The 12,122-nt window shown below is 42.1% G+C and overlaps 1 protein-coding gene across 22 annotated transcripts in view; it reads right to left on the bottom strand.

Moving 5' to 3' along the window:
• Positions 1–12,122, bottom strand: part of LOC105937280 (adhesion G protein-coupled receptor L3) — a 333,177-nt gene that overhangs the window by 282,722 nt on the left and 38,333 nt on the right. For 20 of the 22 annotated variants that reach the window (XM_036146486.1, XM_036146484.1, XM_036146501.1 and 17 more), the window contains exon 2: positions 9,322–9,411. The exons of 1 other annotated variant lie outside the window; for it this stretch is intronic. The gene's annotated coding sequence lies outside the window, so the exon portion shown is untranslated. The remainder of the gene's footprint in view (positions 1–9,321; positions 9,412–12,122) is intronic. One more of the 22 variants, XM_036146481.1, reaches the window with a different exon arrangement.

Genomic DNA, 12,122 nt, shown 5'->3' on the forward strand with positions numbered 1-12,122 from the left:
TTATAACATGACCAAATGTGGAACAGTAATGCACTCTACAATTAGTATCCTTTTACTCTTTTTTTTTTTTTTAATCTCTCTTTTTGCCTGCTTTAGCCCCACAAGCACTGCCTGACTCCGACTTGGTGACTGAAGAGGAAAAATTTGGGGTTTTTGACATTTTTGCTAACTTATATCGAGGCACAATTCTTGCCAAGAGACCCATAGGTGGCCTTGGTATCAGCAGAAGACAAAATGAGAGAATCACCCTCCGGGGGAAAGAAGCAAGAACTAATGATTGAGCTAAAAAGAACAAGATGGAGTGATCCTCTATTAAAAGCCCAGACGTAATCTGTTTCTCACTGTTCCTTCTTTCCTTAATATCCTCGGAGATCTTGGCTCCTACGTAAGGCCGGCAGCCTGCGCACATCAAACAGAGCTGATTAGACCCGAACACCTTACCGAGGCTTAGGCTTTTGGATCGGGTGCAGCGAAAGCTCAAGGGGAACTTGCACGACAAAATTCCAAGGAGGAAAAACGAGATTGCAAGTTACCTGAAATCATTTTTTTTTTTTTTTGCTGGTTTGACGTCTGAGCTGCTGTTCTTAAGTACTGTAGTTTCCACTAACGCTATATCTTTCCCCCTTGGATTTCAGTTCATATCAGACAGTTCCCAAATAGCCAATAAGAATCCAATCAGTGCCTGAATGACTTTTCCAATAAAAAAAAAAAAATAAATAAAAAACTACTCCCGATCTCAGCAAGGTAGGAAGAAGGGTAATAGATGGGGAAAAATAGGATCATAGGAGACAAGCTGACAGAAAATGAAATGATGGAGGGAGAACTGTCAGTTTCCTGTTACGGCTACAGTTTCGTAAAGAAACCAGAACTGTCGGAGAGAGTTGCTAAGGCAGACGGCTAAGACACTACCAACATCCTGGTGACCCCTTCCCATACAGAAACAGCTCCATCCAAATGTACTACTCTCTTTCAAACCTGGGGGGCTCTTACGTCCACCAATCAAAACAGGTGTAACACTCACCTGCATGGACTCGCTGGAGAGGTGGGGGTGCCACAGGAAGTGAGTAACAATGATGGTTTCTGTGTAAAGGTGATAGATTGGAGAGGAGGAAAAGACAGACCCCCGAGTTGTTACAGACGTGTTATTTTTTTTAAATCACCTTGTGCCCAGGACCTTTTTGTACCAACGACAGCCATAACCTGAATCTTCCTGAGCAAGCTTTTAAGGGGTTTAATTGTTTAGGTCGTGATAAAGTTCGATTATTAAGATTTTTGTCATGACTGGTACGATCTGTGTTCCTTTTTTTTCTTTTTCTTTTTCGATTTGTGAATCTATTTTACCTTTTTACATTTAGAACATTTTTATCCTCATTTATGCAGGATGTCACCCAGCCACTGCAGCGCTTGGTATCCAATCCTTCATCAAAAATTGCTCAGGCAGGAAATAGGCCTTTGGTACGGGACCCACTTGAGATACAGGCCGACCTAGCAGGGCACCCTATGTAGATCTTAGCTGGGGGGCGAACAGTAAATCGGTTTTACCCCGAGTTGTCTTGTGTGAAACCCATATAGACATCTCTCAGAGGGCCATATCATAACCTACAAAGAGTCCCATCTGTATGAATGTCTGAGTAGTCAATCTGATCTGGGGCCCATATGTGTATTAATCAAGCTGGAAATAAGTATTTGGAAAGGACCCACTTGGTTTGACTAAATAGAACCTATATGGACAAACCCAGATACACACTGTTAAAAGACGTGTGGCTCTTTAGGCCAAAGACAAAATGTTTGGAGTAAATTAAAAGTATAAACTCTCAAAAATGTGTTGTTGTTTTTTAGGGGATAAAGTCATCTTAACCTTTGTTCAGGCATTAGGACTGTTGGGTCTCGGAAACAAAAAGGGCCGCTCAAATCACCTCAATTCCCATAAAAAGAAAGTTTTTTCTGTGGCTCTAACCCACATGGAATACTGTCAAAGGTTAGAAAACAAACCTGTGATGCATTTCCTATAAGAACAAAAGACAGAGAGCACACTGTAAAATGAATAGCGAAGACGGTTAAAAGATGCCTCAATACACAGTACTACTAAAGAACACCATTAAAACCCCTCCAGCTCCATTCTGTTGAAAAACCTGGGATATAGTCCTGTGTCCGTATTCACAAAGAATCTCAGAGAGCTCCTACCTTCGCCTAAAAATTCCTGCCTAGGAGTCTGAGCTTAAAAGCGATTCAGATCGCTGCTGAGAGCGACTGATGAAATTACAGAAATGTTTATCTTAGTCAGGATGTCTGGTTGACCACGTTGCTAAGTGTGACACTGTCTTTTAAGAGCTGCGATTGGTTGATGGTACAAGAAAAAAAACACAAATGCGCTCTAGTAATGCAGGGAGAAAAATTTGACAGCGTTAAGAAACGTGTGTCACGATGATGAAAATCAGTTAAACTTAGTTTGTCACACAGCATCAAAATGTTTTAAAGCACCTTATTTAGATCCTCATTATTTTGATTGGCTTATTTTTACTTGCCAATCATCATCTAGTGTATATTAATGCACACTCACCCGTCAGTATTTTACTTGGATTGCCTGCTAGTACAAAGCGGTCGGATTTGGCAAAATGACCGACCTGAAATGGATTTTTTTTTTTTTTTTTTTTTTTTAAATGGAAAAATCGAACAGCAGCGCACCGGTCCAGTTATGTTTGGGAGGAGAAGGCGTGTTGAAAGTTAAATTGGCCCCTGGATCACGGCACAAACACGCAGAGTTTAAAGCATATTGCTTCAGATCAAGACGCCTTTTATTCTGCACTTCTCATGGTTGTATGATTGTTAAAGAAGTTTATGTGCTTTCCTCCACTGTTTAGGTGGTAGATAAACCAATCAGCTCTCATTTTCCACCATCTTCCCTGCTTAAGACACTCTCAGGCTCACTAAAGGTCCTCCTCACTGCTCCTAACATTTTGTCACTTTAGAAGCCCTCTTAAGGCCTAAGATGCTTTATAAATAACTTCTATTTTACCAAAGTAAACTTCTAAGAACATTTTCCTAAAATGACGTCACTCAGTGTGACTTTTAGTCTGAGGAATCTTTGTGAATACGTACACAGGTTCTTCTGGTGATGGAAAAAAAAAAAAAACTTCCATCGTCTTGCATCCTCTCCGTGTCAATAAGAGGTGAATAGGGAGGAAATTAGCTGGACAATATTACAGACCTGGCCATCTGTGACAACAACTCAAGTCTCTTAATGTGAACAGCTTTTTATATTATTCTGTCATTAGTTACAGAGGCAATACATTTAACAACTACATTCAGTATTTTTTTTATATAAATATACCCTTACAAGTTTAGATCACCTTGATGTTTTCCCTTGCTGCCAATCATTTTCTCACGTGTGAAAAGTAAAAAAAGAAAAATAAACTCGTGCTGAGAGAACCCAAGAATTAAAAGGAAATTTAATCCTGTTTAATTGCTTCTTTTGAAGCTATGCAGTCTAACTTTCTAGTCAATCTGCGTATTCAATGGTGAGACATTTGATTTATATTAATTTTCTCTTCAATTCCTAGGCACGGTTCCCTTTGGCCCCAAATGAAACAATTAATCAGACGTTTGCACGTCTACTTTGTAATTGGATCAAAGTCATCAGTAACCAATTCTGCAGGACATAATAATAGGATTGGGCCTTTGTTTGTCTGTTAGTTTAGTCCTGTATGCACCTTAATCGTCCTCTGAGCCATTTTTGCTCTGTTCTACAGGGACCAAACCACCAAGAAATAAGAAATCAATGAGTTCCCGGTAACAAGATCTACTTAATAGCCAAGTAACATCCACCAGAATGGTAAGACATGAGAATTAATTGTGAAACAAAGACCTAAGAAAACATCTGGATTCATCCTAATGATGAATCCCGGTCAGAACAAATAACCAGACAGAGAGGCACTTTCTGAGGTGGTCTCGGATTCTGGCATTGCTAAGGCCAAGATGAGACACTTCAGATGAAGCTCTGTTCAAAATCCATATCTAGGGACACGATCATAACATAGATAGAACGGTAAATTAGGAGCTTTACTGTTTGGGTCAGGTCTTCCTTCACTATACTCCTATGAGAAGAGTATGAATAGGTTTATTGTTTTCCTTCCCTTTAATCAGTCCCTGACCACTAAATCCATGAAACATCCTACAAGAGGCGGAGTTGTGGAGAATTTATGACCCAACAGTCTCACCATCACAATTTGGTCGATGAAATCCTCGCCGCTAACATTTTTTTCTAACTTCTACTACGTCAACCTTAAAGCCAAAACTGTTGACTTACTACTCCACAGACCGCACCCAAGTTAATGTGGCAATCAATGCATTCCCCTTCAATAGGCAAGATTCACAACGCCATGGCCTTTGGAGTCATTCCATTCAAACGCTGACACTTCATAATTAACTGTGGCTACATTTTTATTCTGTAACGCTAACATGTATCGAAATCATGTGAGTTCTTGCCTTTTAATTCATTGAAATGTAAAGCTGGGAAATTAAAGATTGCAAACACAAACATTTATCTCGATAACGAGGGATTGTCAGTGAAAATACGAAGAGGATGAACATGTGAACGAGAGAGAAATGGAGAGAGAGAGAGAGAGAAAATGACTGACACGAAAAGAAAATTAGGAAGGAAAGAAGGACACAAGGGAGAAAGGGAGGAAGGCATGTGGAAAGGGAGGAAGAAAGACACAAAGAAGGGAGGATAAAGTGAAGGAAACACCTTTTAGATAATGGGAATGGCAATGAGGTCTAGAAATGCAACTTTTTTTTCCTATCCTTCCTTTTGTTTTTACACAAATCCACACCCGGAGAAAAAAAATAAAAATAAAAATCAAACAAACAGTTTTCCAGGCTTTCCCAGACTGTGTGTGAAACCCTGAATACACCACACAGTGTGCACTAAGCTGAATACACGATTATGATGCCATTTGAGCATGACCAAACTACATATATCAATATTGCATTTCTTCTAAAAAGGCTGAATGGAGAGACAAAAACAACAATGTAAATAATTAAAGTTGCATCTGCTAGAAGTTCTGACCCCAGTAGGAGTTGAGCCTTTCTAAAGCGTCGTCGTGCACATCTGGCTTCCATTTTCTCAAAATAAGAAAGGAAGGCAAGAGAAGCATCCACGCTGCCACTCTCGACGATTCCTGCTGCTCATAAATGAAGCTACGTGAATTTGCTTGAAGATGAAATCAATATCAATCAGGCAATTTGGCAAATGTTGCACACAAACGCTCAGATAAAATGACGTGCCGCCGCGGGACTGCTCTCGCATTAGCCTTGACTGGTTATTGCAGAAAATGACAACAGAGACGTTTTGGGCAAATATGTTGTTAGCAGGTCAACGTTGTCTAGACAGCAGCCCCTCTCTGCGGAGGCTCCACACTATTCCATTATCCGCCATCCAAACGACAAAGCAATGTGTGCCATTTAAAGTAATTTGGTCATTTAGAGGGTTTCCGCGCTTTGCCTGGTATCTCTGCAAACTGGGGCTGCTTCCCGGGCGGACCGGAGTTGCCTCAGTAACCGGACCCACCGACAATGTGCAAAGTCAACTACTTCTGGACCAAATTCAAATCCGAGGGACCTGCTGACATAGGCTGGAAGCAGTTCACCTCCTTTCCCCCATTCAAATGACCTGTTTTGCATTATTTTGAGAGTCCCCGGAGCAGGATCACGCTAGGAAAACAAAAGCAGGGGCTTTAAGATAACAGAGCCAAAACTTAGCCGGGCTGCTGTCACAGGTCATTATGGTCAGACTAACCTGAATGGACGCTGCTATGGGAAACCATGCTGGCTATGCAAAGCATTGTTCACTGGGTTTAATGCCATCAAATGAGGCTGGAGTTGAGCTTCGCGGTTTGAGCCAATCTACAATGCTTTTGCAAAAGTATTCAAGACCCACACATTTTTTTTTTTTGCATTTAATACAATGTAGCGTATGATTATGAAGTTAAAAAGGAAAATAAAACGCGGTTTTACCATTTTTTTCCCAAAAAGAAATTGTTTTTATATATTTTTTGCTATGATAACCATTACTATTAATATAAGTCTTCTGGATGTTGTTTTCTTTGGAAGAAAACATCCAGTTGTGCCTGAAATCTCCCAGATTCTCGTGGGACAAAGAGTTACCGATGGAGGAAACCAAACTCTTTACCTTCATGCCCAAAAGCTATTAAAACAAGTAAAATAAACAGAGTTATGTGCAAATCCTTATATGTGCAATGGTCCTGGTAAGCCGCTGAGGTGAGAAGAAACTAAACCTTGCCGTTTGGTGCAGCCATTGTTTCCCCGTTGTACGTCTGCTGTGATAAAAGAGCATTAGAACATGGACTCTGCAACAAAATTCCCGACACCATAAAATAAATTCAATTTTTTTTAAATTGACCCAGGAGCCTCTTTCACAAAACCGTTCAAGGTGGGATTGAGGAGCCTTTTTGTCAGGTCCATGTGTTTTGTGAGGATCGGTTCAAAGTTGGATTCAGTGGGCCTCCGTTTTTCTGACTTGGCTGGCGAGACGGTCACAGACCACATCAGAGGACTTGTATAGTTGAGGGAGCGATGTTGTATGGTTTTTGGGACCAGCCAGTTGCAGTATTTAATAGCAGACACAAGACAGAGATAATTTCCACGAGTATTTCAAGAAGGTGAGATGCCTGTTCAAATTTGCACAGGCATCGCAACAGTAAACAGGCTTAAATCGGAGGCAACCGGACTTTCGTTCAGTTCTTTCTGAAAATGTTTCGTCACCTGTCCAGGAGTCTTTGTCAATTCTGGTGGCTCGCAGTTCAGCAACCTGTAGTTGGAGCGCTGCTGTTTTTAAGGAAATGGAGGTCCCTGTCCACAAAGAAGGTGGGAAATATTTGAAGTATTTGCCCAGAAAGCAACATGTTTGCTACCAAGTTTGTCCACCGTTAGCGTTTTGAAAAGAACGGCGCAGGGGGACTTCTGACAGATTCATGCATACTGCTGAGGGTAACGCCACGACACACGTCCTGTTGTCTGACGCTGCTTGCATCACTTGTGAAAGCTCACAACTCTGCGGGATATCGCCGTCTCCACTTCTGGTTGTTGAACAGACAGAGACAGCTTGTCCTTACGAGTTTCTAACAGAAACATATCGCAAAAGAGGCTAAAGTCAAATACGGCGGTGGCAGTCTCATGGCCTTGGGTTACTTCTCTTCAGATGGAACTGGGACACAACAGTGAGAACAAAAACAGTACTTTTGTAGTTCTAGTTTGACTCCACAAACAGCACTTTTGCATAAATACCAGAATCGTCCCGACTAGACCAACACCCACTGTGCAACCTGGTGGTGGCCGCATCTGGAAGATGGATGGAGATGAAAACCTGCTAGAGCTTGCTTCAACGGGACAAACGGGACACTTACACAATCACAGTTACACTGGAGCTGCGTAGGTCAAAACATAGTCATGTATGGCTTGTTCATCATAGCCCAGCGAAAATCCAGACTAGAATCCAACTGAGAGTCAGAGGAAAGCCGCCGTTCACGGGATGCTCTCCTTCCAGTGAGACGGGGCTTGAGCCGTTTTTGTCAAGAAGAATGGGGCAAAGCTGGTAAACACATACCTGGAAAGACTTGGTGCAAAAAGTTCAGTGATATAAAGCCGTTTGCTGTTAATGTTTGTGAACTGTTGCTCTGTTACTAAAATACCTAACCCACACAGGTCTGTGGTTCCAAAACGAGAAAATGTGAAAAGGTTCAAGACGAGGCGCCACACGCGTGATCTACTGTCTTGCTTATTATCACATCTTCCTTTGCTTGTAAATAAAGTAGCATATCTGCCTTCAGCAGCCAAAAATAAAATAGTAAAGTGTGACACCACTCAAGTTTGATTAGGCTAAACCACAAGGGACCCTAAATAAGGCAAACAAAAGAACTGAAGGTTGTAATTCGGCATAAGAGTCCATCAGGGTACTCGGCTTTCTTGAGTTTTAATTAATTTGACATCTTTCAGCATTCATACGGTATCTGATTTCTTAGCGGCAACCCGTGCATTGTTGAGTAGCGTGACAGCTGAAGGAACGCAGCGAGCTGCTGGACCTGCCGCTGAAATGTGTTCCTACACACAATCGAGGCCATTATGCGTAAAAAGCACAAGCATGCAGCGCAAATAAGCCGCCCTCGATATTATTCAGACGACAGCCGCGGTTCTATTTTCACCTTTGCAACAAATGTGTCCATTACTCCTACGTCAGCAACATCTATCCATCCCGACTTTGGCTGCAGAGATGTCAGCGAATAAACTAATTGTAAAAATGCACCCCCCCCCCCCTCCTCTTTACATCGTATGTGCGGCTGCTGGGATTGAGCTCAAATATGGGACCCAATTATTCACCTGTGGAAAAAAAAAAACAACAACACATGCAACTCTTCTGAGGCTTGCTGCATATAGAAGGCGAGGGGATATGACACATTCTGACTCAGGCCCTAATCTCATTGAATACTAAGTCAAGAAATAACAACAACATAAAACAAAGCGGATGCAAAATGCGTGTGCGTGTGTGTGTGCGTGCATGTGTGTAGATGAGAGGGACATGAAGGAGTGGGGTAAGCAGGGGGGCATTAGCTGGCAAACCCAGCCCACCAGCAGACTCTGGGGGACAAACAATCTCCCTAATTGAATTCAATCCCACCTCACTACAGGAGGCACCCAGGGAAGTGGATCCATTCATTCTGGAGAGCCAGGAAGCGTGAGTGTTTGTGTGTCTTTGCGAGGATGGATCGAGGAGGGGAAGGGCCTCGGCTGTCTCGACAATTGAAGGTGGAAGATGAGTACAGGAAGCAGCAGAGAGCAAACACAGGGACAGGGTTAGGACAGTTTGGAGTGGGGGGGAGGAGGGGGGGGGGGGGGCAGATTAGATGCATGAAGACATGCAAACCAGGTGCGCCTTAGCTTGATAACGCCAAAAACCTAATTTGCATGAGGGAATGAAATCCAAACATGCAATAAAAACAAACAAAGAATAAAATAAAATCCCCCTTGTTGCCGTCGCAGAAATTTACGGCTTATCGAAAGGTGTTCGTCAGATTTGCATACGGAGATGAGCGCCCATCATGAATAATTTCGGTAAACACCCCTTTTGCACGCAAGGAACGAGCCCGACTGGCTCACATGAATGCTCTCCCATCACCGCGCCGTGTTTGGGGAGGTGACGGCGACGGAGCACATCTTGTACGTTTAATCTCGGATCGATTTGGTATTCATGAATCGCAATCAAACATTTGCAGCGCCGTTTATGAAGTCTGAGAAATGGCACAATACCTCAGCCGGAGAACAGAGAGAGTGGCTCTTGAGTGCTGCTGATTACAAATCCGGCATATCACATTCCAGGTAATAAAGGCATGTTCTGTCCTGGAACGAAACGGAGAGAAAGAGTTTAGGGAAACCCAGCAGGATAACCTTACAGCAAAGCATGATAAAAGGATATTCCTTAAAAATAGATTACAGGAAACACAATTTAAAAGTTGAATGAAACCCATTTAGCCGCTTGGCCCTGGAATCACATCCTATGAGTAAATTTAGTGTTATATAAATGAAACAGGTCTAACGTAGTAGACAGGTGCAAAATGACGGCACAGGCGAGTTAGTCATTTAGCTATTTGAAAAGGACTGATTTTTGTTTGCTCAACGTTAATACCATGAACACCCATTGCTGGTTTTAATTTCTGAAAACGATCTCAAGACATCCCATTAACCTGTGGGATTAAAGTGCCGTCGTTCCTCCTCACTTTTGGCACAAGTTTTGCTCAGGGAGAAGGACCGCTGCACAGCCAACGATGCGACGCGACCGGCTGCGTGTCCACGCCTAGATACGTTTCAATTTATTGGGAGTATAATCTGAATGAGACTGGACTATGCATGCGGCATGTCTGCACGCTGAACCCAATCTCTGTGATGGATGATGGATGAGTGATTGCATATTGGATTGCATATTGGTATGAATTTTGAGTTATCGCGTCATTCCTTAAAATTGGAAATGAACTGGACCAACGTATTCGCTAAAGTGCCTAGATTTGACATCCGTCATGTGAACTGGTGCAGCACGGTGGTGTGGATTACTAGGAAAACATGCAATGTGCAACAGTACTCCTCAAGATAACATGATTTTGGATTAATGAAGACATAATCGACATTCACTAATGTCCTGCATTGGGTTCATAGTTAACATAAGACACCAAATAATGAACACTCTATCCAACTACTGGGGGGGAAGAAAGGTTTGCTCCTGGCCAGCGTCTGCGGTTTTTAAGCAGCTATATTGTAGATTTCTAAGGACTGGACCACCTTACCACATTCTAAAACTTTTTTGCTGCCCCAAGCACCCAGTGTCACCTGACAAACTACAGCTAAAAACAAGCCTGCATGCATCTTGCTTAAAAGATGTGTTAACACTTATTGCTTGGAGGGCTACATTGCAGAAAAGCTCTTGGCTGTCTTGTATTTTTATCTTCAGTGATGAGACTTGACTTAAAGGAGCAATAAGTAATAATCACCTAGTGGTTAAAATCGGAACAACACGTACACAATGACTTTCACAGAGACATTTACTCAACAGTCCGTTGTTGCACTTAATTCTTATTTACACAGGACAGGTTGTGTATGATGTTGTATGTTGTTCCATTTCTGGTTCACTTCTCTTAATGGCTTCCATGTTTGCAGGCAGCTGCTCTTTTGTCAAAACTAAAACAAACAATTCTGCGCTCTGTTTCAGAATCCTGGGAAATCTCATATGATTGGCTCAGGAACCAGGAAGTAAACACGGGCTACACACTGCACTGAAGTAGTTTCGGACCGTACCTCTAGGTTTGACAGGCGAAAAACCTGGCCAAGGCTTTGTTGATGGAGAGGACCTATTATTTAAAAAGGGAATGTTACTTCCATCCCAGGTGACATACGAGAATGATTTAGGGGGGGATTTAAAGTAAATGTTTTACTTATTGCTCCTTTAAGTCATGAAATGCAAATGTTGTGCTCAGTTGTATCAAATACATTCAATTCAGCTCTATGCAGTCCAGTAATTCCCAAAAGTATGCATACTGTGTTCAGTGATAATGCAATATTGATGAACAAATGGAATTGAACAGATTTTAATTTATTTGATTTGATGTGAATTTAACTGAAATAAGTTTTTTTTTTTTAATTAGATGACTCATTAAAACTGAGTTTTCTCCAGTTATTTAGAGCAGACACATTTCCCCATTCTCCCAGCTGCTCTCAGCTGTCAGTCAGCTTTGTATGACGGTTAAAGGACGGGAATTATCATGAACGTTTCCACTCTTCAGGTGTTCTTTCAGCTGCTCTTGTTTTGGAACAAACATTGGCAACAAGTTTAAAGAGTCAACGTGCTCATCGGGTGAAGTAAACTACTAACTGGGGTCTTGCAAATGGAAAAAATAGTGACACATTTACAGTGTTCTGCACAATCATTGAAATGCTTAAGCTGATCGATGTGTTGATTAACTTTTAATTAGTAATCCACACATTTTCTGTTTCGCCGGGGTATTAAAATGATGTCACACAGAGCGACTTCTCGACAGCCAGGTTTACACTGTGGTAGCAGGAAGGAAGATCATGCATTGTGACAGACGTGCCGTCACCTCCAAAGAATGTAAATATTGAGCTGTGCAAGCTACTGCCAGAGTAAAACATTTTGGATAATTGTCCTTTTTTGGACCCAACTTTAGTAATGGTCAGTTTCTGAAAGCTTTTTTTAACCAATGAGTGATTGAATAGCAGTAACATTTGCCTATATCTTGGTTCCACAAATAAACAATAACTGAAACTGGCCTCTGCTTTTTGGACTGTGATATAGGCCCATTTCACTGCTACAGTATGTGAGCACGTCCTCACACGGTCATCTTCCACACAGCTATCCTTCAGTCTGTCGTATGTCCGTCCATCACTGTGCGGTTCGTCTAGCAGGTCAGGTCCAAACGGCAACAAACAACTTGGTCTGCTGAGATCACCGTCGGGGCTGACCATCGCTCCATTCAGGGCTGGTACAGGTCTAGGGTCAGGAAAAAGGGGCAGCTAACATCTCTGCAGACCCCACACATCCTGCA

The sequence above is a fragment of the Fundulus heteroclitus genome, chromosome 14 (genome assembly GCF_011125445.2).
Source record: "Fundulus heteroclitus isolate FHET01 chromosome 14, MU-UCD_Fhet_4.1, whole genome shotgun sequence".
Taxonomy (NCBI): Eukaryota; Metazoa; Chordata; class Actinopteri; order Cyprinodontiformes; family Fundulidae; genus Fundulus; species Fundulus heteroclitus.